The 26,637-nt window shown below is 44.0% G+C and overlaps 1 protein-coding gene and 1 non-coding gene across 5 annotated transcripts in view; one reads left to right on the forward strand and one right to left on the reverse strand.

Annotated features, from left to right (window-relative positions):
• TMEM266 (transmembrane protein 266) overlaps nt 1–26,637 on the reverse strand; it is a 128,811-nt gene that overhangs the window by 84,538 nt on the left and 17,636 nt on the right. The gene's annotated exons all lie outside the window — the stretch shown is intronic.
• Nucleotides 17,411–17,483, forward strand: TRNAG-CCC (transfer RNA glycine (anticodon CCC)). Its single transcript has one exon. It is a non-coding gene; the product is annotated as a tRNA-Gly (tRNA).

A 26,637-nucleotide genomic window follows, 5' to 3' on the forward strand; every position in this document is an offset into this window, starting at 1 on the left:
GTTGCCTGCAATGTAACAATAAAAAAGGTTACCAAATGATAAATAGATGATGATCCCACTTACATAATATATAGAGAAAATATGTATGTGACAAGGTGTGGAATGGGACTTTTCCTGTTGTCCCAGAATTTGGCAGATGCCCTAAAGTCAAACATAAAGATAGTAAATGCTCACATTTTCTAAAGAGAGATGTCAGACTATCTATTTGGAATATACTAACAGATGGTCAAGCTGGTGTAGTAGCTACTACTCCTGACAGCCTGTGAGAGAGAAGGCTAGAGAAACCTATGCCAGACTCCCAGGCTGACCGGGACATGGGAGATGGCCAGGAGAGGACAAAGAACATTGGCAGGAGCAACCTGCCCTTAACCAGCAAGCTAAGCAGGGGTGTGGCATCAGTCAAGGATCTTAGTGAAAATTAAACTCAATAGCTTAAGCAGAGTATGCATTTTTAAAGGATGCTGAATTCCAGGTGGGTGAGAGAGCCAGGTAGCACACATTTACGGTCAGGAACATGGACTGGACCCTGGTGCTGCTCCAGCAAAAGCATCGCTGATGCCACTGCACCACACCGACATCCTCTCCTCCCCAGCTCCCAAGGTCTCAGCTCCACCTGACTGAAAATTGGCAGAGACAGATCACACGGCTGTATCCTGGCTGCAAGGGAGGCTGCCGCCTTGCATAGGGGGCGGACTCAATATGGGAATTTCCCCAAATCTAGAAAGGCCACTGAAAGGATGTGAGATGATCACAAATATGGCAATAGTTATGGACTATAGTCTATAGTTTATGGACTCCTGTGGACATCTTGATAGGACTCTACCCAAGAGGACCAGAGGGGTGCCAGGGACACAGCGTCCAAAGCAGAACTGAAGGTAGCCCTCTGAAGTTAGGCAAAAATTCAGTGGAATAGTGCATGCAGCTCCCCTACTGCAACCAGAAGGGTTGGAGTCGGCAGAACACAGAAGGTGGGTTTCTAAGGAACTTACAAAAGCATCCTTGGATCAGGCCAGGTGAATACAGGGAATTGGGTGTGGGGAGGAGCAGAAGGGCTGGCCTGTAGGTCAGGTTGTATAGCCTGGACAGAAGTTTTCATTTACATGGGATATTTTAACACCTGAAAATAAGCCTGTCCTAAATCCTGAAGGGCTTCCCTGGTGGCTTAGACAGTAAAGAATTTGCTGCAATGTAGAAGACCTGGGTTTGATCCTTGGGTTGGGAAGATCCCCTGGAGAAGGGAATGGCTACCCACTCCAGCATTCTTGCCTGGAGAATTTCATGGACAGAGGAGCCTGGTGGGTTACAGTCCATGGGGCTGCAAAGAGTCGGACATTAACTAACACTTTTAAATCCTGAAAGTGACTAGAAAAGCTAAGGCATCTTGCCACATTCATGTCAGGTGATGGGAGGAGAGAGACAGCAGAATATGTTGAAAAAAGTCATCGCTTGATTGTTCCTATCAACCTCCATTCACCTAAAAGGTCCAGAAGACTGCATCCAAAGTTATTAACAGGTAGGGAGGTAGGGGGAAGTGGTGTTCTCGAGGAGAGGTTTCATTTCACTGCTTTTTGTTCCTCAGCTTGTTTTGTTAAAAAAAAAAAAAAAAAGACAAGGATAATCTAGATATGATGAACTTTGAAAACACTGTGTTGGGTAAAAGAAGCCAGACGTAAAAGGCCACATACTGTATGATCCATTTACATGAAATTTCTCAAATAGATAAATCTCTAGAGATAGGAAGCAAATTAATGGTTGCTGGGGGCTGGGGAGAGAGAGGAATGGGGAATGACTGCTTAGTGGTTGCAGGGTTTCCTTTTGGGGTTATGAAAATATTCTGGAACTAAATAATATTAATGGTTGCACAATGATGCAAATATACTGTCAGTGACGGTACATTTCATGTTATGTATATGTTACCACAATTTTAAAAACTAGGAAAGCAAAACCAAAAGTCAACCAAAGCAACAACAAAAATCTAGAAATACTGCTTGACAAGGAAAGACGTTCTCTACAAGGTAATTAGAAAAAGTAGGCTTTAAACTACGTTCATATCTGCAACAGCAACAACAAAAAGCCCATATAGTGTGATGTATATATAAAACAATCTGAAAGGACAGACCTACAATGTTAAAAGTAGTTATCTCTGGGTGGTGGGACTACAAGGAACTGTTTACTTTATATGTTTCTATATTGTCTCATTTTCATTAATAATGAACTAAATCTACTTTTAAACTAAAAAACGTACATAAGGTTAAAAATTGGTAAGTGTGTATGAGAGATATAGGAAAAGGGATGTGGGAATTCTGAGGCAGAATAGACAGCTTCCAACTGCCTGGGTTCTCGAATCTTCCTCAAAGCAGTCTCCTGACGAGGAGCCTTACCCACAGGCTTCTCTTCTCTGACACATCTTACACGCAGCCACCACATAACTCTCTGCTGAAGCACAGCCGGGGTTTGCTCAGTCCCCACTGCTTACCAACTTGGCGTTGTTCAGTTGCTCAGTCATGTCTGACTCTTTGGGACCCCACGGACTGCAGCATGCCAGGCTTCCCTCTCCTTCACTATTTACCGGAGTTTGCTCAAATTCATGTCCACTGAGTTGGTGGTATTACCATCTCATTCTTTGCTGCTGTTTTCTCCTTTCACCTTCAGTCTTTTCCAGCATCAGGGTCTTTTCCAATGATTGGCTCTTTGCATCAGATGGCCAAAGTATTAGAACTTCAGCTTCAGCATCGGTTCTTCCAGTGAATATTCAGGGTTTATTTCCTTTAGGATTGACTGGTTGGATCTCCTTGCAGTCCAAGGGACTCTGAAGAGAATTCTCCAGTGCAATTTGAAAGGATGAGTTCTTTGGTGCTCAGCCTTCTTTATGGTCCAACTCTCACATCTGTATATGACGACTGGAAAAACCACAGCTTTGACTAGACAGAGCTTTGTCGGCAAAGTGATGTCTCTGCTTTTTAATATGCTGTCTAGGTTTGTCATAGCTTTTCTTCCAAGGAGCAGGCTTGTTTTAATTTCATGGTTTACTGCTTACTGAACATGGTCTCAATTCCTTGGACTGTGATGCAGAACCCTCTACCACCTGACCTCAATGTTTTAAGCCATTCCTCATCCTCTTTATGTGCTGTGTTCCAGCCACCTTGTCCAGACACCACTGTTCCCAGTGCCCGGACACAGGCACGCAATTATCCACCCTCTGCCTCTGCTTATGGAACTCTCTCGGCAGGAACATGGACTTCCCTATTCTCCAAGTCCCAACCATAATATCTCTTTCATCCAACCTTCTATAACCCAGTGTCACTGCTTCCACCCGAACACAGTGTCGGGGAGCCATCTGTTTTCTCTCTTCCGGACACTTTAATTGTACATCACTCAGGGTATGTACCACTTTTCTGCTTTGTCTTATAGCGGTTTAGGCTCCTGTACCATTATTCTAGACTATAAGCTCCTTAAGGCCAGGGTTCATATTAGCAAACTGAAAGGAAAAAAACCTCAAAGCACTTGAAAAAATATTCAACGTCACTAATTAGAGAAATGCAAATCAAAACTGCAATGAGGCATTACCTCGCACTGGTTGGAATGGCCATCATCGGAATGTCTAGAAACAATAAATGCTGGGGAGGGGGTAGAGAAAAGGGAACCCTCCTACACTGTTTCTGGGAATGTAAGTTGGTGCTGCCACTATGGAGAACCGTATGGAGTTTCCTCAGAAAACTAACAACGTAACTACCAAATAATCCAGCAAGCCCACTCCTGGGCATGTATCTGGAGGAAACCATAATCTGAAAAGATATATGCATCTCAATGTTCTCTGCAGCTCTATTTGCAATAGCCAAGACATGGAAAAACCTAAATGTCCACTGACAGAGGACTGGATAAAGAAGATGTGGTACATGTATACAGTGGAATATTACTCAGTCAAGAAAAGAATGAACTAATGCCATCTATAGCAACACGGATGGACCTAGAGATTATCATACTAAGTGAAGTAAGTCAGACAGCGAAAGACACATATCATACAGTATCACTTATATGTGGAATCTAAAAAGATGATACAGATGAACTTATTCACAAAACAGAAACAGACTCACAGATTTCAAAAACAAATTTACAGTTACTAAAGGGGAAAGGTGGGGGAAGAAGGATAAATTAGAAGTTGGGATTAATACATACACACTATTATATATAAAATAAATAGTCAACAAGGAGCTACTGTATAGCACAGGGAACTCTACTATAGGTTAGAGTTATTATTCTGTAATAATCTATATGGGAAAAAAAGAACCTGAAAAAGAACAGATAAAGGTATATATGTAACTGAACCAATCTGCTATACACCTGAAACTAACACAACAATTGTAAGCCTATACCCCAACATAGAATAAAAATTATATTAAATCGTTAAAAAAGATAAAAGAAAAATCTCTCAGGCACATTCCTATATGCCAGATTTAGTTCAGCAGCTTTTCTAAAGGCAGAAAAATGAGGCAGGGCCCTTAGATGGCCCCATGAATACGCTTTCTGCATTCAAAATGTATTCCTCAGTTAACCCATAAAACTTGAGAACAGTTTTCAGCAAGTCAGTGCTGGAGGCAGCCTTGGAGGGGCCGTCAGCAGTGAATGTGCAAGGTCATCTTTGTGCCTAAGGAGAAACACGACTGAGCAATCACCCAGCAAATGGTCTCTTCTTGGAACTCAGTAGGATGTTAAAAAAATTAATAGACTATTTTTTAGAGCAGTTTTAAAATTTAAAGAAAAATTTAAAGTATAGAGCATTTCCACGTGACCACTATCCCTCCCCACCCCACCCCACATAGCTACCAGTGGTATATCTGTTCCAACTGATGAAATCAGAAATCTGCATCTTAACAAAATTCCCAGGAGACTTGTAGGACATTACAGTTAGAAAAGCACTAGGGTGCATGATATTTAAATTCCCTTTCAGTTCTAAGCTTCTAATACAATCTATGACCTTTACTGTGACCCGATCAGGAGGGAGGCTGCTAGGAGGTCCCTGGGAGGATGCTAACTGGCTGGGCCTGCAGTAAGCCGGAGGGTGCCTTCCCAATCAGGCTCCAGGGCAGGCATCCAGGCACAGCAGGCAGCTGCTGGCGTGACCCTCTTGGGGAGTCGTGCTGCCCTCCAGCCAAGGAAACCTCTCGAGTTGTCACGACGAGTGTGACCGGAGATGAAAGCTGGGGGTGGTGCCCACATGTAGTGAGCTTTGCTGGTTTATGCAGCTTCACGTGGACACCTGGAGTCCGGGTCCCTGAGCAGGCTCAGCTGCTGGAGGGTGGAATTAAGAGGAGATGGGAATTGCAAGGAAGATTTCTGGTGAGTTCTGAGGCCGTGGACATGGGGAAGGAAATGCCTGCTGAAAATCTGTCCCTGCAAATACAAAGAGAACTTCAGATGTCAAACTCCCATGGTTTGGGGGGCTGATCACCTGCGTGACAGAACAACATGGAGTAAGAGCCATGCAGCGATAATCAGCAATGTGGGTTCTAGTCCCTGACGTCCTTCTTTCCATCGAGTTGGACAAGTCTCCTCTCATTTCTCAATTTCTCATCTGTAAAGTGAGACCAGGTTTGCTCACTAAAATAACTGAGCTCCTAGGATGAGCCAGACACTGCAGCTAAGTGCTGAGAACACAAGTGATATTCATGGTGATAACGGTTTGGATAATTTTCTAATGAACCTTCCAACTTAAATATTCTATTTTATGGACAGGCTTTGGACCCAGACCTGGGTTCATGTTTGAGCTTTGTAACTTAGCATCTGAGTAAAAGCAAGCTCTTAAATCTCAGTTTTCTCTACAATATTTATATGTCAAATGTTTCTCAATGAAGATAGTTTAAGGACTCCTCTCGTGGTCCAGTGGTGAACAGTCTGCCTTGCAATGCAGGGGACATGGGTACAATTTCTTGTCAGGTGTCATAAGACCCACATCCTGCCCACTGAGCTCAGTTAAGTTAATGATCCCTAGGACATGATCTCTACACACATAAAAAACAATAATTTGTGGACCTAGCTTGACCATGTGGGGTCAAGAAAACTCTCCTGCACAACCTGGAGGAGGAGCTGACGATGGAAGCACAGAGTCTACTCAAGAAAGACAAAGAAGCTCTTCTTCCCCCACCCCACTTTTCTTTCGATTATAAAACTGTAGCCCTGTAAGTTCTCAGGGTGCAGCATGCTCTTGCCTGCCTTCTTGTAAGGCTCACAAGCGTCCTATTCTAATAAATCACTTCTTATCTATCACTGTGCCTCTTGCTGAACTCTTTTCTGTGCTGGGATATACAGGATTAAGGTACTGGAGCTCTTCAGGGCCCCGAATACAATATCCAACGGTATCAGTTAGAGAGTAGGAGGAAAGCACTTCACAAGGAAGACTCAGTGCGGCCACTTCCCAGGCACCTACCACCCTCCCTGCATGAACTACACACTCTAGTGTGGGAGCCACTGGTCACAGGTGGCTACTGAGCACTTGCAGTGTTGCTGCCCAAACTGAGCTGTTCTGTACAAGCAAAATACACACTGAAGACCTATGAATAATATGAATAAAATCATTTTTATATTGATTGCATGTTAGAATGATAATATTCTAGATATATTTGTTATTAAAAATACGTTAAAATTAATCTCACCTGTTTCTTTTAGGGCTTTCCAGGTGGCTCAGTGGTAAAGCATCCGCCTGCCAATGCAGGAGACCCAGGAGAAGCAGGTTCAATCCCTGGATTGGGAAGACCTCTGGAGTAGGAAATGGCAACCCACTCCGGTATTCTTGCCTGGAAAATTCCATGGACAGGGGAGACTTGTGGGCTACAGTCCATGGGGTCGCAAAGAGTTGGACACGACTGAGCACGCACACATACACACCAGTTTCTAACTTTTTAATGTGTTACTAGAAAATTTTTAAACTGTGTGTGTGGTTTATACTTCTCTTAGACAGTGTGAGCTCAAAGAAACAAAAGCACACTGCTGTCCTTGGTCTTCGTTGGTTGACAATATGAAGGGGAGAGGATATTTACATGTGAATCCACCCTCAAGAGGAGCCCAGTGTGGTGCAAAACCTCGGGACAAAAAAAATAGAAAAGAAGGGGGAATCAGGTGGGTTGGGGTGGCTCTGGCAAGCTTTAAGGAGGAGCTCAGGTATGAGTATGGTGAGGGTAGGCAGAGGGCACTCCCAAAGGGATGCTTGGACTGAGTAAGCTTCTTCAGGGAAGGGCCTATGATTCTCCCACTATCCCTTGCATATGACAGAGACCTGATGACTATTCATTCTCTGCAGGGGCTGAGGGATGCTGGGCTGAAGGGGAGCACAGGAACTATGCAGAGGGAGGGTGAATATGGAGGGCCTGTTTGTGAAGAGGCTGGTCTCTCTGAACTGGGAGTCTGTACACCTGGGAACAAGTAGGAGCAATGTTGGCTAGCCAGGGTGGCAGTTTAGCATTGATGCAGTGGGTGGCAAGGCCATCTCTGATCTTTCCTCGGTATCAAGGGCTCATGCTCCCATGTATAATCCTTCCCTAGGCACGGGGTGACTGTGTAATGACAGACCATTGACAAACAGACTAAAATTTGCATGTCTGAGAGAACACTGTTCTGTAATCTAAGTAGGACAGGCCTAAATGTTTATTCCTGCACATCCATTCATCTATTGGCCATTCAAACATTTCCTGAGCCTCTAACTGGTACCCAGGTACAGGGGCCACTGAGACAACTGAGACATCATCTCTGCCATTCCCTTGAGTAGGGGTTGACAAACTATGGCCCAGAGGCCAGATCCAGCCCACCGCCTGTTTCAGCAAACAGCACTTTACTGGAACATAGTCACACCCCATCTTTTATGCATTGTCTGACTGCTTTTGTGCTACAATCTGTACAGACTGAATAATGTGGCAGAGACCGAATAGTCTACAAAACCTAATATATTCACTATCTGCCCTTCTGCAAAAAGTGCCTGCTGACCCCTGCCTTAGAGCAATAGCCATGTAAGCAAATACTGATCATGTGACACCATCAGAGTTCTGGGGGGAAGGATGGGTACCAGTGAGAAGAAAGGGAGGGAAGGAGGTATCAGAGGAGTTGATGTTCAAGCTGTGCCTTGCAGAATCATGGATCTGCTGGGCAGAGGAGGGACTAGAGAAATGGGAAGGAGGACCCTCCGAAGAGAAAAAGCAGCATATGTGAATACACAGAGGAAAGACAGGGCAAATTCTGGAAGCTGGCTCTGGCAGGACCACAAACTTAAAGCAAGCCTTCGGTGCAGCCTGGCAATCCCACATCCATCCCCTAATCCCACCAGTCTCCTGCTTTCCTGGATGACTACTTGATGCCCTTTTCTCTCTCCTCACCCCTCCAATGCCTGTGTTCACACTCAGTCGATGAACTCCTCATAACTGCCCTGGGGGAACTGAGGCCTTTTCAAGAGAACCTCCTCACGCTCCCCATCCCCAAGCCACTCTCTTATCTGCAGCCTTGCCACTGACTCTGCCCTTCCTCCATCCTCCAGACAAGACATCCATCCTGTCCATATCCTAGCCAGGGACCATCCTACCATGTGGGGATCAGATCCCCTCAGCTCTTCCTTACTCAAGGCATGGTTTTCTCAATTCCGCCTGCGGGGAAGATGTACTTCCCTTAACATCATAAGCCTCTGGCTATTTCTCTGCTCCTTCATGGCACCTTCATCTGAAAGGGTGTGTACATGTGCTATTTCCAATTCCTCTCTCCTCATTCTCTCTGGAATCTATCACCTCACTCAAGCTTTGGTCTCCACCTCTGCAAAACTGCCCTCCCTGAAGTCACTGACAACCTACTTGTTGATAAATCTGCTGGTCGATTTTTTTTTAAGGTTATTTAAAAAAATTATTGATTTATTTTGGCTGTGCTAGGTCTTCGTTGCTCCATGTGGGCTTTCTCCAGTTTTGGTGAGCAAGGGCTACTCTCTAGATGGCGCGGGCTTCTCATTACAGTGGCTTCTCTTGTTGCGGAGTATGAGCTCCAGAGTGTGTGGGCTTCAGTAGCTGTGGCGTGCGCGTTCTAGTTGCTCCACGGCATGTGTGATCCTCCCAGACCAGGGATGGAACCCCTCCCTGCACTGGCAGGCAGATTCTTAACCACTGGACCACCAACAATTCTTGATTTTCACTCTCCCTGGCCTAATAAAACCATCTGACCTCTTCTCCAATATACTTTCTTTACTGGCATCCAGAAATCCACCCTCTCCTGGATTTTCCTACTCCTATACAGGCCACTCCAGTATTCTTGCCTAGGAAATCCCATGGACAAAGTCTGAGCCTGGTGGGCTACAGTCCATGGGTCACAAAGAGTCGGACACAACTTAGCAACTGAGCATACAGGCCATTCCTCTTTATCTTCCCAACTGATAAAAGCTCACTTTCCTCCATCCACTCTCCTGGCATCTCATCCAGACATAAGCACCGTCTAATGAGCTTGCTGTGATGGTGGAAATGTTCTCTATTTGTGCTGTCCAGTATGGTAGCCTCTGCTCACATTTGGCTGTTGTGCACTTGCAATGTGGTTAGTGTAACAGAAGGGGCTAAGTCTTAAACACTATTTAATGTTAATTCATGTTAAATATAAAAAGCCTTTTGTGGTTAGTGGCTACCATATTCTACAGTGCAAGTCTATTTGCTGATGACTTCCAAATACATCTTTACCCTCAACTGTTCCCATTAATTCTAGACTCATCGATCCAACTGTCAACCAGAAAAACCTGACTTTTTAGATGTCTCATCTACCCCATCACAGCCCTTCCCATCTCTGTGAACAACAAACCCATCCTTCCAGTTGCTCAGGCCAAAGAGTCTTGGAACCATCCTGATTCCTTCCTTTCATGCCCCATATCCAATCTGTCAGCAAATCTGTCAGTTCTACCTTCAAAATACATTTCAAATTTTAATACTCCTCACCACCTCTCCACTCCAGTCCAAGCCCCTGTCATCTCTCAGCTGGATTACTGCAATTGACAGCTCACCTGTTCCCTGCTTCCACCTTCACCTGTCCTTCACACAGCAGAAACCCTTTTAAAACCCAAGTCAGACACATCACCCTGCTGCTCGCCACCTCCAGTGGCTTCTTGTCCTGGCCCCTGAGTGATGGCCCTCAAGGAGCTATACTCTGTCTCCTGCCTTCTCTGCAACTTCCACCTGTCTCCTGTGACTCCACCTCTCCAGCCTGGCTGACTGTGTTCTAGACACGCCAAGCACACTCTGTTCTGGGCCTTTTCTCTGCCTGGGATGTTTCTTCTCTGCCTGGAGTGTCCCAGGGCTTGCACCTTCACTTCCTTCAGGTCTTTGCTCAAATGTCACCTTATTAGCAAGGTCTTCCCAAACCACTTTAATTCAAATTGCATGCTCTGCTCACATTTCTTATCTCCTCTACCTGCTTTATTCTTTTCACAGCATGTCTCACCATGTGTATAATATACTATATGATTAGTAGTTGTTTACTAAGTACCTCCCCCAGTAGAACATAAGCTCCTTGAGAGCAGGGGTTTTGTGTCTCTCTCATTTACCACTGTATCCTCAGCATCCAGAACAAAAGGTGCTCAAGAAATATTTACTGAGTGAATGAAGTATAAGCGGTGACAGGCATAGGAAGGTGGAGAGGTTTGGGAGGTAGATGACTTGTGAAGAGACTGGGGGATACGCCCCTCGGGGATTGGATACAGATGTAGGGTCACCACCACAGGTCACCCAGTCACCTGCCCCTCCACCCAGGTGGCTGCTTCACCTCCCTCTCCCAACTCAGCAGTGCTCCCAGGACCACTGACCTCCTGCCAACTCCCATCTTTGTGGAGGAGGAGGAAGGCACACCCCTGCTTCCAACCAAGGAACCTGGGTCTCTGTTTACCACCTAAGTAGTGCCTCGTCCAAAGGGAGGCATCTCTGAAGAAGAGTGCCCACTCCTACCTCAGCTAGAGCAGGGAGCTGGCCAGGGCTGGCAGGCTACCTGTCTCAGGCTGTCATTCCGCAGCTCTGGCTGGCTGTCAGAGGGCATGGAGTCCGTGGGTGACAAAGGGGTGAGCGGAGGGGTAGGTCCTCTCTGTGGATGCGAGGCTGGAATCCCAGCCTTCTCTGGATTCTGACCAGACATTTTGCAATTGTGGTGTTGGGGCGTTTTCATACAGTTAGAGCCCTTGGACTAGTCCGATCACCTCACCTTGTAGGTAAAGAAACCAAGGCCCAGAAAGAGGTGGTGACCTGCCCAAAGTCACTCAATGACTTAGTGCCTGAGCCAGGACTGGACTCTGGGTCTGCCTCCTGTTTCTCTTCACCACATGGTGCCACCTGGATAACAGTGTCCTTTGGATCCATCTCCCTTGGCCTCTCTTTCAGACCAGGCCTGGTGGCTTCAACAAAATGCTGATTCCTGAATCTAGCTGGGGCTGTGCCATCACAGCCTGGGTAAGGAGCGTTCTCCTTCAGACCTTAACCTCTGAGCCTGTGCATTAGGGTCCGACCCTGATCCCCACACACTCTGATGGAAATTAGAGGACTACTGTAGCTGTCATGGCAACTCAGAAGTGCTTTTGTGTCAGGTACTTCAGCTGCTTGGCATCCCTCAGCGAGATGCTTTGCTAGGTCTTGGCTCTGTCACTGACCAGCTATGTTATCCTGGGAAAGCCACTAATTTATCCATCTATCCACTCATCCATCATTCACTGCCATCCAAAAAGAATCTGTGCTAGCTTAAAATATCACCTAAAAGCAAGACCATAAAATAAATAAATAAATAAATAAAAGCTCCAAACCATGTTCAGGTAGAAATATAGAGAGATTATAGGGGTTAAAAAAAAAAACAGACCCAATCTAAGTATTGAACATGTATTGCTTTGGTAACTAGGAACAAAGCGTAAGAACCTAAGCTGATATATAGCTATTCCAATTTCATTGTGGGCTTTCAAGTCTTTTCTGCTCCCTGACCTTAGTTTCCTCATCTGTAAAATGATGGGGTTGGACATAACAATCTAAGGTTCATTTCAGCGTTGTCATTTTGTGACTCTGTTTTCATAGAAGGATGGGCCAAGTGGCCACTCCACGCCCCTCCCTCTCCGCCAGTGGCTGACACATAGACATACTCAAGATATGTGTTCCGAGTTCCCCAAATTGTAGGAAATGGACATGATCTGCTGTTAACAGAAGCCACTCATTCAGTTCATTCAATATTTACTGAGCACATAAGCAGGGCACAATGCCAAGGCCATGGAGGTAAGTCAGGTAAATCTGACAAAGATGCTGTCCCCAAGGCATTTTCAAAGGCAACGTAAAGTCAGAAGTGGTGGGTTCTAAAGAGGGCAGAAACAGAGACATGGCATTGCAGGAGCTCAGAGGATTCGAGAGCCCATTTTTTACTGAAGGAATTAGGGAAGCTTTGGGAGGAAATTTTTAAACATGGCCTTGGAAGAAGGGTAAGATTTTTAAATGATGAAAGTAATCCATGCACATAGTAATAACAATTCAAATGGTTCGTTAAGTATATAAAATGACAGTAAGTTCTCCTCTCAGCCTCCCACCCCTCAGCCCTCACTTGCTGAGGCAACCACCTCAGGTGACCTGTAAAATATATATTTTAAGCTTCCAGTCTGCTGCATCGACTTGGGTCCGTTTCTCCTCCCTCTCCCCCTTCCAGGAAGTGTGAGGAGGTTGCTGGTATCTGGACACTTGTCTCTGCCTCACCCGAGGAGACAGGACAGTGGAGTGGAGTATATGTAGATGTAGGCTCTGGAGCCAGACAGCTGAGTGCTAATCTCACTGCTTCCATTTTCTAGCTGTGTGACCCTGGGCAGGTGACTTCACCTCTCTGTGCTTCAGTTTCCTTATCTGGAAAACGGATATAAAGATAGCACCTAACTCATAGCTTTGTCATGAATTCAATAACCTTTAACAGGCTTAGGATAGTGACTGGGACATAGTGGAGACTCAATGAATGGTAGCTATCTTATTACTAATACTCTTCTCCACATTCCAAATTTTGATTACCTGTTCAAGTTCTTCTTTATATGTCAAGGTTTAAATCATTCAGATTCTGCTTTGGAGCTACATTAATTTTCACATGCTTTGTAAACTTCACATAAGTTGAATCTAAAACTTGAAGAACAATAAGCAATATTTATATTTATGATTACATATACTGCAGAATCAGGGAGGGTGAATAAATCATGACAGAAAGGGCTATAACACTACTTCCAGCCAAGTTACTGGATGGAAAAAGTTCAAATATATAGGTTTATTGTTCTTTTCTTATCTGCCACCAAACTGCTCAATATCATATTATATTTCAGTTTGCTTCATGTTTGGCCCAGACTTCTTCCACAGGCTTTTCTCTACATTTCTGAGGTTTATCATTGCTCTTTTTCTCACAGAAAGTAGAACTATATGTTTTCTTCATCTTATGGTAAGACTGTCAAGATCCCTAATTTTCCTGTTAAATGATCAATTGTGGACATATTACTCTATGGATCTGCTCCACCATCAACCTGACTTGGCTCTATTTTCTCCCCCTCAGATCCCATGTCTCCTCTTTGTTGAATTTCTTTCATTTTTTGCTGGACTACACCCTCAAGTAATTTTCCTGAGTAAAATTATGTGGAAAGGAAATGTTCCAAGTATCTGTATGCCTGAATGTGACATTATTTTACACTATGCTTTTTCTAATTTTTCTCCTAAATTCTCTTCAACTCTCTGGTTTCCGTCCCTGCCCTCCAATAAAAATCCTCTTGATGTGTTAGTCAGGGGTCTCCTAATTACCAAACACAATGAACACTTTTAGCCCAAAACCTTTCTGTGACATTTGACATTGTTGATGACCTTCTCTGATTCTTAAAACTCTTTATTCTCTTAGTTTTGAGGATCCTCTGTCCTTTTCCTCTTTCTCTGTTTACTTCCTTTGACGTTTTCCCTTCTCAACTCTTCAATAATGATATTCATTTAAAAAAATATTTATTATTTATTTGGCTGTGCCAGGTCTTAGTTGCAGCACATGGTATCTTTATTGCAGCATATGGGATCTAGTTCCCTGACCAGGGCTCAAACCTGCATTGGGAGCATGGAGTCTTAGCCACTGGGCTACCAGAGAAGTCCCAATGCTGATATTCTTTGATGTTCCACCTCTGCCAAACTCAGGATCTCTTCCACATGGGCTTTCAAAAAAGGCTCATCTAACCCTAGAGCTTCAGCCACAGTCTCTGTGTTGAAACAGAGTTCTAACTAAATACTGCATAATTTCAAAATTAGTAAATTAGTATGTTTAAATCTTTTTTTTTTTTTTTTTTGGCCACACCGAGGAGCTTGTGGGATCTTAGTTCCCTGACCGAGGATTGAACTAGCGTCCTTGGCAGTGAAAGCATAGAGTCCTAACTAGTGGACCACTAGGGAATTCCCAAGTATGTTTAAATCTTAATCATTAACGTACTTCCATTCAAAGGCTGTTCCCATTCTTGTGGTTTTAATTTGGGGTCATGGAGTCACCACTGACCCAAATCTCCGCATTTAAGCACTGTGCAGTCATCCTCAACCTCTCCTTTTGCATCTCCCAACCAGCTGCCTCACCAATTCATGTCTATACCAGAAATATCTCTGGAATTTCATCATCTTCCCTATTCTCAGTGCTGCTGCTGCTGCTTAGTCACTTCAGTCGTGTCTGACTCTATGTGACCGTAAGGACTGCAGCCTGCCAGGCTCTTATGTCCATGGGATTCTCTAGGCAAGAGTACTAGAGTGGGTGGCCATGCCCTCCTCCGGGGGATCTTCCTGACCCAGGGATCAAACCTGGGTCTCCTGAATTGCAGGCAGAGTCCTTACCACTGAGCCACTAGGGAAGCCCCATTCTCATTGCTGCTACTGCTGCTAAGTCACTTCAGTCGTGTCCGACTCTGTGCGACCCCACAGACGGCAGCCCACCAGGCTCCCCCGTCCCTGGGATTCTCCAGGCAAGAACACTGGAGTGGGTTGCCATTTTCTTCTCCAATGCATGAAAGGGAAAAGGGAAAGTGAAGTCGCTCAGTCATGTCCGACCCTTAGCGAACCCATGGACTGTAGCCTACCAGGCTCCTCTGTCCATAGGATTTTCCAGGCAAGAGTACTGGAGTGGGTTGCCTTTTCCTTCTCATTGCTACCTTAATTCAAACCCTCATCATTTCTCACCTGGATTATGGAAACAGTTTCCTTATTGGCCCCTCTGCCCCCAGCCTCCTCCCAGTCTCTCTAGCCTTCACTCAGCTAGTTATGTTCCAAAATTTTTTGTGTGATAAAGCATGTGTGTGTGCTAAGTTGCTTCAGTCATGTCCAACTCTTTGAGACCCTATGGACTGTAGCCTACCAGGCTCTTCTGTCTATGGGATTTTTCCAGACAAGAATATTGGAGTGGGTTGCCATGCCCTCCTCCAGGGGATGTTTCCAACCCAAAGACTGAACACATGTCTCCTGAGTCTGCTGCATTGCAGGCAGATTCTTTACGCACTGAGCCACCTGGGAAGCCTGTGTGTGATCATCTTTCCTCTATTTAAGACCCCAACTGGCTCCCTACTGCTCCCTACTGCTTACATATATATAGAAGGATGTTCAAACTCCTAAGAATAACACACGACACTTTGCAATTTACCTCTACATTTATATTTTGAATCCTTCTCTCACCCTTCAGCCCCACCTTTTCTATATACACTTCAGCCACAAAAATTTCCAGGGATCCTATCCCTCCCTAGACACTATCTCCCTAGACTCCATGTGTTCTTATTTACTGTTTCAGGCTCAGCTGTTACTTCCACAATCCCAGTTCAGTTCAGTTCAGTCGCTCAGTCGTGTCCGACTCTTTGTGACCCCATGAATCACAGCACGCCAGGCCTCCCTGTCCATCACCAACTCCCAGAGTTTACCCAGACTTATGTCCATCGAGTCGGTGATGCCATCCAGCCATCTCATCCTCTGTCTCCTCCAGCCCCCAATCCTTCCCAGAGAACCCTGCTAATAACTGTCTGGCATACAATACTGTTGAGATCTATTTTCCTCTTCCTCTGTGGCTATGCTGTCAACTCCTGGGAAGCCAGGCCTATGTTATATTTACTGGTCTCATCAGCACCTAACACAGGTCTAACCACAAGATAATTTGATTTGATGTCAAGGGAAGAAAAGACAGCAAAACCTCAGGGAATGAGTATGTTCAGGAGCAGGAAGAGGAGCCATGATGAGGGTTGTGTGAGGGTAATAAGAACCCTGCAGAGTCACAAAGGCCTAGGGGAGAGAATTTCAAGGAGGAGGCATGGTTGGCAATGTCGAATGTGCAGGGAGGTCGAAGATGAGGCTGGAGATGATGATGCGACCAGATCTGGTGACTTGGAGGTCTCTGGCCATTTTCAGGAAAAACATTCCAGTAGCAGGAGAAAGGAGTTGATGAGATCTGAAAGGTTTGGGAGGGAGGAAGGGGTGTGGAAGCAGTTATTTTCTGACCTGACTACTATAGCACTTGACATTGACCCTCCCTATTTATTGAATCACTTTCCCCTTCTTTGGCTCCTACGAAGCACATTTTACATCTCCTCAGATTCCTTCATGGGCTCCTTGTTCTCTACTGACCTTTAAATGTCAAGGTTTCCAAGGTTCTGTTTTTAGCCCTTGTCTCTGCTTAATCCTCAAACTCTCCCATTCATGATGATTTCAATGATGCCTACCTCTTGGTGACCCCACACTCTTATCTCCAGCTCTGGACTCTCCGCGGACCCGTCTTTAGCTTCAGACCCGTCTTTAGCTCTGCCTGTTGCACATGGAGATTCCTCAGGGTTACAACAAGCTCACCTTTCTGGAACCCAACTCACCAGCCACCACCAAACGTCCCCCCTCAAAACCTGCTTCCAAATTTTCAGCAACTGTATCAACCTATCAAAGGGTCCAATCCAAAGACTTCTTAACTCTTTCCTCCTCATTTTTTAAGTTCTGTCAATCCTACTACCTCCTCTTTATACACTAAAAGCAAACTAGAAAGAGAAATCCCATTTACAAATCACTTCAAAAAGAATAAAATGCCTAATAATAAATCTAACTAAGGAGATAAAAGACCTGTACTCAGAAAAACGATGACGTGATGAAAGAAACTGAAGATAATGCAAACAAATGGGAAGATACACTGTGCTCATGGATTGGAAGAATTAATATTGTTAAAATGAACATACAACCTAAGGCAATTTACAGATTCAATACAACCCCTATCAAAATGCCAATGGCATTTTTCACAAAACTAGAACAAATAATTCTAAAATCTGTAGAGAAACACAAAAGTCCCTGAATAGCCTAAACAGTCTTAAGGAAGAAAACAAAGCTGGAGGTATCTTGCTCCCTGATTTCAAACTACAAATCTACAGTAATCAAAATAGCATGGTACTGGGACTTCCCTGGTAGTTCAGCGGTTAAAACTCTGCATTCCCAATGCAGAGGGCCTGGGTTCGATCCCTAGTTAGGGAACTAGATCTCACATGCTACAGCTAAGAGCCTGTGTGACGCAACTGAAGATCCTGCACGTGACAACAAAGATCTTGTGTTCTGTAACTAAAACCCAGTGCAGCCAAATTAAAAAAAAAAAAAGTAGTACTGGCACAAAAACAGGCACATGGATCAAGGAAACAGAATAGAGAATCCAGAGGAAAAAAACCCACATTGATATGGTCAATCCATCTACGACAAAGGAGGCAAGAATATTCAATGGGGAAAAGACAGCCTCTTCAATAAAGGAAAACTAGACAGAGGATGAGATAGTTGGATGGCATCACCACCTCAATGGACATGAGTTTGAGTAAACTCCAGGAGTTGGTGATGGACAGTGAGATCTGGCGTGCTGCAGCCCATGGGGTCGCAAAGAGTCTGACACGACTGAGCAACTGAACTGAACTGAGGCAACTACAAGCAAAAGAATCAGACTACTCTCCCACATCACGTATGAGAATAAACTCAAAACAGATTAAGGACTTACATATAAGGCCTGAAACCATAAAACTTCTGGGAGAAAACATAGGCAATATGCTCTTTAACATGAGTCTTAGCAATACTTTTTTGCATGTCTCCTCAGGCAAAAGAAACAAAAGCAAAAATAAGCAAATGGGATTGCATCAAACTAAAAAGCTTTTGCAGAGTGAAACAAAATGAAAAGGCTGCCTACTGAATAGGAGAAGATATTCGCAAATGATATATCTGATAAGGAGTTAATATCCGACACACACAAAGAACTTACACAACTCAACATCAAGAAGACAAAAAACTTGATTAAAAAATGGACAGAGGAGTTTAATAGACATTTTTCCAAAGCAGACATACAGATGGTTAATAGACACATGAGAAGATGCCCAACATCACTAATCATCAGGGAAATGGAAATCAAAACCACAATGAGATATCACCTCACACTTGTCAGAATGGCCATTATCAAAAAGGCAAGAGATGACAAGTGTTGGTGAGGATGTGGAGGAAAGGGAACCCTCATGCACTGTTGGTGGGAATGTAAATTGGTGCAGCTACTCTGTAAAGGAGCATAGCGGCCTCCCTCAACAAATTAAAAACAGAACTACCATACCATCCAGCAATTCCACTCCTGGGTATTTATACAAAGAAAATGAAAAGATATATGCACCCCTATGTTAATTACAGCATTATTAACAATAGTCAAGATATGGAAGCAATCTAAGTGGCCATCAATAGAAAAATGGATAAAGAAGATGTGATATACATATATATAGACACACACATACACACACAATGGAGTATTACTCAGCCATGAAAAAGAATGAAATCTTGCCATTTGTGACAACATGGCTGGACCAAGAGGTGCTAAGTGAAATAATAAAGACAGAGAAAGACAATACTGTATGATTTCACTTATATATGGAATCTAAAAAACCAAAATAAATGAACAAACATAACTAAACAACAGAGTCACTAATACAGAGACTAACAGGTGGTTGCTAGAGGGGAGGGGGTTGGAGGAAGAAGAAAAAAAAATCCTATTGCCTCAACAATCCACAAATTCATCCCCTCTTTTTCCAAACCATTGCTTAAATTCTAGCATTCTAAAATTTTCCTACTGCATTATTACAATCACCCCAAGTCAATTCTCAGTTCCTCTTTGAGCAATCTCCATACTGTTTCCACAGAAGTCTTTTTCCTCTAGTACCTAAAAACAAATGGATGCATAATTTACATACAATAAAACACACAAATTGTAAGTGTAAAGTTTGACAGGTTTAAACATAACCACCACCCCAGTCAAGAAACAGAACATTTCCATAGCCTCAGAAAGTTCCCTATGACTCTCTCCAGTCAAGCCCCTGATGCCCAGAGGCAGTTGATGTCTGATTTCTATTGCCATAGAATAGTTTTGCCTGTTCTTAAACTGTATGTAAATGGAATCACATGGTATGGATTATCTTGTGCCTAGATTCTTTAGTTACACGGTGTCTGTGAAAGTCATCCAGGCTATGGCATTTTCACTAGTTTGTTCCTTTATGTTGCTGTGCATGCGTGCTCAGTCACTTCAGTCATGTCCAACTCTCTGCGATGCTCTGAACTGTAGCCCATCAGGCTCCTCTCTCCATGGGATTCTCCAGGCAAGAATACTGGAGTGAGCTGCCATGCCCTCCTCCAGGGGATCTTCCCAACCCAGGGATTGAACCCGAGTCTCCTGCATTGCAGGCGGATTCTTTGCTGCTGAGCCACTGAGGAAGTCCTTTATATTGCTGAGTAGTACACAATTGTATGGATATACCACAACTTATTTTTCCATTCATCTGTCGATGAAAAATTGAGTTGTTTCCAGTTTTTGCTCTTATGAAAAAGCTGTCCTGAACATTTTTGTATGTCTTTTTTGGACATATATTTTCAATTTTAGATAAATATATAGGAATAGAAGTGCCAGTTCATAGGATAGGTATATGTTAAATTTTGTAAGAAACTGTCAAACAGCTCTCCAATATGGTTCTACTATTTTATAATTTCACAAGCCGTGTCTGAGAGTTCCAGTTGCCAAAATCAGTCTTTTTCAAATGCAAATATGTCATGCTCTTTTCCTACTTAGAGATCATCTCTGTCTCCACGTATGTTCAAATTCCACAGGAAATAGGCAAGGCTCTCCATTACCTGTGTCCCAATTGTCCAGTCTCACCTCTTACTATTTCTCCACATATTCCCTTCATTCCAGTCATAGAAACATCACTCAGTTCCCTCAACTCATGAAGTCTTTTCACTTCTTCCTATAAGTCCTTCCCTCTGCCACAAGGCCATTTTCCCCTCATTTGCATAACGGATGTCTACTCATCTTTTCAAACGTGTTTGCTGATTACTTTATACCTGTACCTACACCCCTACAAGCTAATGGCTGCTATTATGTACCCCCTTAAGATACACAGTATAACTCCATTAGAATACTCTGTCCGAAGCAAAAGCATTAGAATACATTATTTTCTTCTTGCTATCTGACTAGCTCCTGAAAGACACTTCTATCACTGTTTACTGATGGCCTACTGCCAGATGACACTACTAGCAGTTGTGCATAAAGTAAGTAAAAATAGCCATGGCCCTTGCTCCCCTAGAACTTAGGGTAGAGTGGAAAAGAAAGCCAGGTAATAACACTCATAAATGGAGAATTAGGTACTGAGTTAAGTGTTCTGAACAAAGGGGATGATGAGTCTATGAGTACGTAAAAGAAAAAATATCTGTCCTAAATACGGTGCAAGAGGGGGCATGGAAGATTTCCCTGAGCAGATAATCTAATTGGAATCTAAAGGAGACACAGGGATTAATCAGGTGAGAGAACTTGAGACTGTTCAAGAAACTGAAATGAAGCTGGTGAGATCTGAGGACAGAGACTGATGGGCCCTGTGTGATGGAATAGAGTTGGACAAGGGCCAGACCAGAAGCTGCTCAGATTTGGTCATCATTTTGCTCAAGACCGAGCTGCAGGAGACCTGGTGGTATCGTCCTCCACTGACGACCATGATGGATGCCCACTGTCCATCACTGTATGCAGCATGGGGTCATGTGAAACAGACATTTGTGAATTAATTTTAGAAGCATTCAAGAAGTTTGACAGCTAAAGGGAAGGAGGGGCCACATGTATCTTGAGTGGGCTGCAGAATTAAGGAATAGTGTTTTTAAGCAAGGGCACAACTTGGGTTTGTTGAGGGGATACAGCCAATAAAGGGATGGACTACGTAAATAGAGTTCTGAATCACAAATGCAGAGATTATCAGTTTTGAAAAGGAAGAATAATTCTTCCACTGAGGTATGAGAAAAGGGCAGAAAAACAGGGAAAGATCTAGAGAAAAGACACGAACTCATGGCAGATGTGTTATTACGGGGCAGGGGTGTTATTATAGTCACATGGGTTCACTGGAAATTTCATTGAATCTGCATGGTGCTATCAGATGATCACTCTTTGTCAGCTGTGCTGTGGATTCTGCCTACAGTCATGGCAGCAGATTTATAGGGTGGTGACTCGCAAGCAGCATGACACTAAGTTTTCACTTAACATTCGCCATCTCACTAAATTTTCACAGTTCACAATTTTTCAAAGTATATAATTTTAGGCCCAATTTACATATGAATTACAATTTACAGAACTTGGGTTCAAGGAGGTTGAAAACTTTTCCTGGAACCACACTGTCAGTGAGTGGATGACCTGGAACTGGAACTCTAGTCCTGCGGCAACTTGGTGGACTGGCCATTCTGCTCCCTGTGCACTGGTTTCAGATGTTTTATTTCAATACAGCTGGAACATGGGCACAGCGCAAGGCAGCATTTTGCCTATAGTGTTGGTTTAATTTGCACAATGTGCTTTCCAGGGTCTCCTTATGGTGAATGAGGAATAAGAAAAGTTTGGAAAGCTAGAATGCAACATTCTGGCCTAGAACCCATCGTCCTCTTACTGAGATGGGAAGAATCATAAAGAAACCAACATTGGAGTATGCCACAGGTTAACTTAACTAAAGATGAGGTCAGTAACTTCTCCGTAGAGTGCCATGAGTCCAGGAGTGTCATGGAGACATGCCTTCACATGAACTTTTGAGCTTCAGGCACAAATGCCAAGATGGCAATAGCTTGGGTAACTAGAGTGACTATGGGCGGGGCAGCCCTTAGAAGACAAACCTATCCCAACAGGAGAAAAAAAGCCTTTGGAATAAGTGCCAGAGTGTCCATGGAAAGCTACAAAGCTGTGAAGACCCAGGGCCAGGAGACAGGTGTCCACACCAACAGAGAACAGCAGGTGATGCGGGAACTGGCTCCATCTGTAGAGAGCAGGACTGCTGGAGTGATCTGAATTAGAGGGAAAGGGAGCCAGATGGGCAGGTTCCTTGTTTGGAGAGGTGCCTTTAGGGATCTTAACAGGAGACATTGCGCATCACTGCTGCCACCAGCCAGTGTGGTCTCTTGATCATCATTAAGATTCCTTATGCTATCTGATTGGAGAAGGAAATGGCAACCCACTCCAGTATTCTTGCCTGGAGAATTCCATGGACAGAGGAGCCAGGCAGCTACAGTCCATGGGGTCATACAGAGTCAGACGTGACTGAGCACACACACACAGGCTATCTCATAGCCCACGCACTTGCAGACTGAGATCTACTTAGTCTGTGCTGTAGTTGACATATTTTTTTATTAAACATTTTTAAATCTTTTGTTCATTCCACATGGCATGTAGGATCTTAGTTCCCCAACCAGGATTGAACCCTGATTGAACCTTGCCTTGGCAGCACAGAGTCTGAACTACCGGACCAACAGGGAAGTCCCTGACTCATACTTATTTCAGCATAACCTGAGACTCATTCCAGCCCTTGCAGTTTTTCCAACTTAAGGAGCTATAGTCAGTGGACCAGCACCCCTGCAAAATTCATGTGTGACCTTATTTATAAATAGGTTTCTGTGATTAATTAAATAAGGACATACTAGAGTAGGGTAGGCCCTAAATCCAATGACAGGTTTCCTTAAGAGAGACAGAAGAAAAGAAGACAGAGAAGGCCATGTGGAGACCAAGGCACAGACTGGTGTGATGAGGCCACAAGCCAAGGAACACCTGCGTCCACCAGAACTGGAAAAGATGATTCACCACTGGAGCTTTCGGAGGGAATACAGCCCTGTTGACTCCTTGATCTTGGACTTTCGGCCTCCAGAACTGTGAGAGAATAAATCTCTGTTCTTTAAAGCCACTTAGCGTCTGGTACAGCATGCCCAGGAAACTAACACAGGATCTGAAGTCATTCTCCTGAAAGATACATCAACGAGCTCTCCAGGCCTCAGCAGCCCCTTACTTCACCCCTAAGTGTGAGCACCAAGAAAAAATGTCTGCTGAATAAATACATTTCCCAGATTTTAAATTGAGGGGGAAACATGATGTTCCCTGAGGAGGCGTAGAGGGATCAACAGTAACAGTAGATAGTATCTGGAAGACTCCAAGCCTGTATCTCAAAAAAGTCTGATCATGTGGCTTTAGCAGGCAAATTCACTAAATGTCAGGATGTGGTCTCTAGTTTTGTCAATCTCAAGGATGAGTCGACCTTTGCGTGATTAGCTAAACCATGCTAATCAAACTCCCAAGAAATAAAAACCAGGTTGCAAATGTATTCATTGGTACATGTGTGAGAAAGAGAGAAAGCTTCCCTTTCAGGATCCAAAATGCTCGAGTTCACTACCAGGGGCCCAGAGTCAGCATATCAAAAGCTGATCAGAGACTATATATATATATTTGGCTGCATTAAGTCTTAGACGGATCTTTAGTTGTGGGATGTGGGATCTAGTTTCCTGACCAGGGATTGAACTTGGGCCCCCTGCATTAGGAACACGGAGTTTTAGCCACTGGACCACCAGAGAAGTCCCAATAATTGTATTTAAACTTGCTATATTATAGTTATGTTCTGGACTTGCTTCCCTAATGTCACAAAGCAGGTGACGTTCACTAAAATACCGGGTTCTTCTAAACCCACACAGACTGCAGCACACCAGGCTTCCCTGTCCTTCACTATCTCCCAGAGTTTGCTCAAATTCATGTCCATTGAGTTGGTGATGCCATGCAACCATCTCATCCTCTGTCATCCCCTTTTCCTCTTGCCTTCAGTCTTTCCCAGCATCAGGGTCTTTTCCAAAGAGTCGGCTCTTCGCATCAGGTGGCCAAAGTATTGGAGTTTCAGCATCAGTCCTTCCAATGAATATTCAGGGTTGATTTCCTTTAGGATTAACTGCTTTGATCTCCTAGCTGTCCAAGGGGATCTCAAGAATCTTCTCTAGCACCGCAATTTGAAAGCATCAATTCTTTGGCGCTCAGCCTTCTTTATGGTCCAAGTCTCACATCCGTACATGACTACTGGAAAAACCATGGCTTTGATAGTATGGACCTTTGTTGGCAAAGTGATGTCTCTGCTTTTTAATATGCTGTCTAGGTTTGTCATAGCTTTTCTTCCAAGGAGCAAGTGTCTTTTAATTTCATGGCTGCAGTCACCATTCGCAGTGATTTTGGAGCCCAAGAAAATAAAATTTGTCACTGCTTCCACTTTTTCTCCTTCTATTTGCCATGAAGTGATGGGGCCAGATACCATTTGTTAATAACCATAACTAATATCATTAAGTTTCCTGTAGCTACTGTAACAAAGTATCACAAACATGGAGGTACTCTTTTTAAAGAGTAGAAATGTATTCTCTCACAGTTCTTGAGGCCAAAGGTCCAAAATTGATGCATTGGTAGGGCTGTGGTCCCTCTGGGGGGAAGCTCTGGTTCTGGCCTCCTCCACCTTCTCGTCACTCCAGGTGTTTCTTGGCTTGTGGCCTCACCACTCCAATCTTGGCCTCTGGGTCACACTGCCACTTCTTCTCCTCCATGTGTCCATGATAATCCAGAATGATCTCATCTCAAGAATCTTAACTTAATCACATCTGCCTCAAATCACATTTCTCCCCCCAAAAATGTAACACAGGTTCCAGGGCTTGGTTTGAATACCTTTTGCAGTTTGTCGGGGGTGTGGTTTGGCAGTCACCATTCAAGGCTTTTGAACACTGGGACCTATCTGTCCTCATATTTCTTCAGCGTCTCACATATGAATGCAAAGAATACATAAATTAAGGCAATCTTATTTCTAAATTCTAAGGTGCCTCACTACCACTACAGACCATCAGTATCCCTCTGAAAGGTAATCTAGAAACTTTATACCATCAGTCACTCAAGCACAGGCCAGTGTGAATGAGTTTCATGGGTTCATGATTCAATGTGAATTATCTCTTACAAGGAACCCATCTCTTCGGGCCAACCTGTCTGTATAAACAGTAATCGCAATCAGCACTAACTTTGACTGTGATGTTAAATATCTTGCATGATTATCTTTTGCTCTACCTGTTCAAACCCTTTCTACCTTTTGAGGCCCAGCTAATGCTTTACTTTCCCAGTGCATGACATTTTCTTACCCTCCATACTTTTTCACAATCCTGCTTTCCTCTTAGGTCTTCCTGCCCTTCCTGCCCATGGCAATCACTTCTGCTTTGTTGCTGTTCAGTCACCAAGCCATGTCTGACTCTTTGTGACCCCATGGACTGCAGCATGCCAGGCCTCCCTGTCCTTCACCATCTCCCTAAGTTTGCCCAAGTTCATGTTCTTCTCCTTCTGCTTGGGACTTGGTAAACTCTTTCTCAGAGTTTCTTTCTCAAATTAGACTCAATGCATATAGTATAGTATGTTGTTGGAATTTTGTTTATTGTTGAGTGATGAATGTAAGGAAAACTAGTGAGCTAAAGAACAGATCACACTAAAACAAGACTTCTCCACTCTGAGGCAGGAAAAAACACCTATTTGCTTGGAGGGTCCAAGAGAAGACAGAATACTCATTTTGAGATCAACTGATTTAGAAAATTAGGTAATTATCTCCTGGAGGATGAGATGTTTAACATTCAGCTAAAAGATAAAGATCTTTTACATAAGTGGTAACTGTTAAGAAGGCTTCCCAGGTGGCAGAGCAGTAAAGAATCCACCTGCCAATGCTGGAGATGCAGGAGACAGGGGATCAACCTCTGGGTCAGGAAGATCCCCTGGAGTAGGAAATGGAAACCCACTCTAGTATTCTTGCCTGGGAAATCAAGACAGATTTCTTGATTTCCCAGAGAAATCAAGAGAAGCCTGGTGGGCTATAGTCCATGGACAGAGAAGCCTGGTGGGCTATATAGTCCATGGGGGTCACAAAGAGTCGGACATGACTGAGCAAGCACACACAAAGACAGCTGTTACGGCAGTCAGGGACTGTGATTTTCTATCAAGGAATACATCATAAAGGGACTTCACTGGTGGTCCAGTGGTTAAAACCCTGCGCTGCCAACGTAGGGGGCATGGGTTCCATCGCTGATGAGGGAACTAAGATCCCACATGCCGTGTGGTGCAACTAAAGATTTCAAAGAAAGAAAGAAAGACAGCATAGACCTTTCAGGAAGGAAAGTCAGAGGGTGCAAAGTGTCTTCCTCTCCTCCCAGACAGGATTTGGTGAAGAATTTGTACAGATAAAATGGCCCCAATTTCAAAACATATGTGAATACGCAGCAGAAGAACTCTAAGGATCAGAAGCTCTGAAAGGAAGGAGAATTGCCTGATTCAGGAGTCCCTGAC

The sequence above is a fragment of the Giraffa tippelskirchi genome, chromosome 12 (assembly GCF_054371585.1).
Source record: "Giraffa tippelskirchi isolate mGirTip1 chromosome 12, T2T-mGirTip1v1.2.pri, whole genome shotgun sequence".
Lineage (NCBI taxonomy): Eukaryota > Metazoa > Chordata > Mammalia > Artiodactyla > Giraffidae > Giraffa > Giraffa tippelskirchi.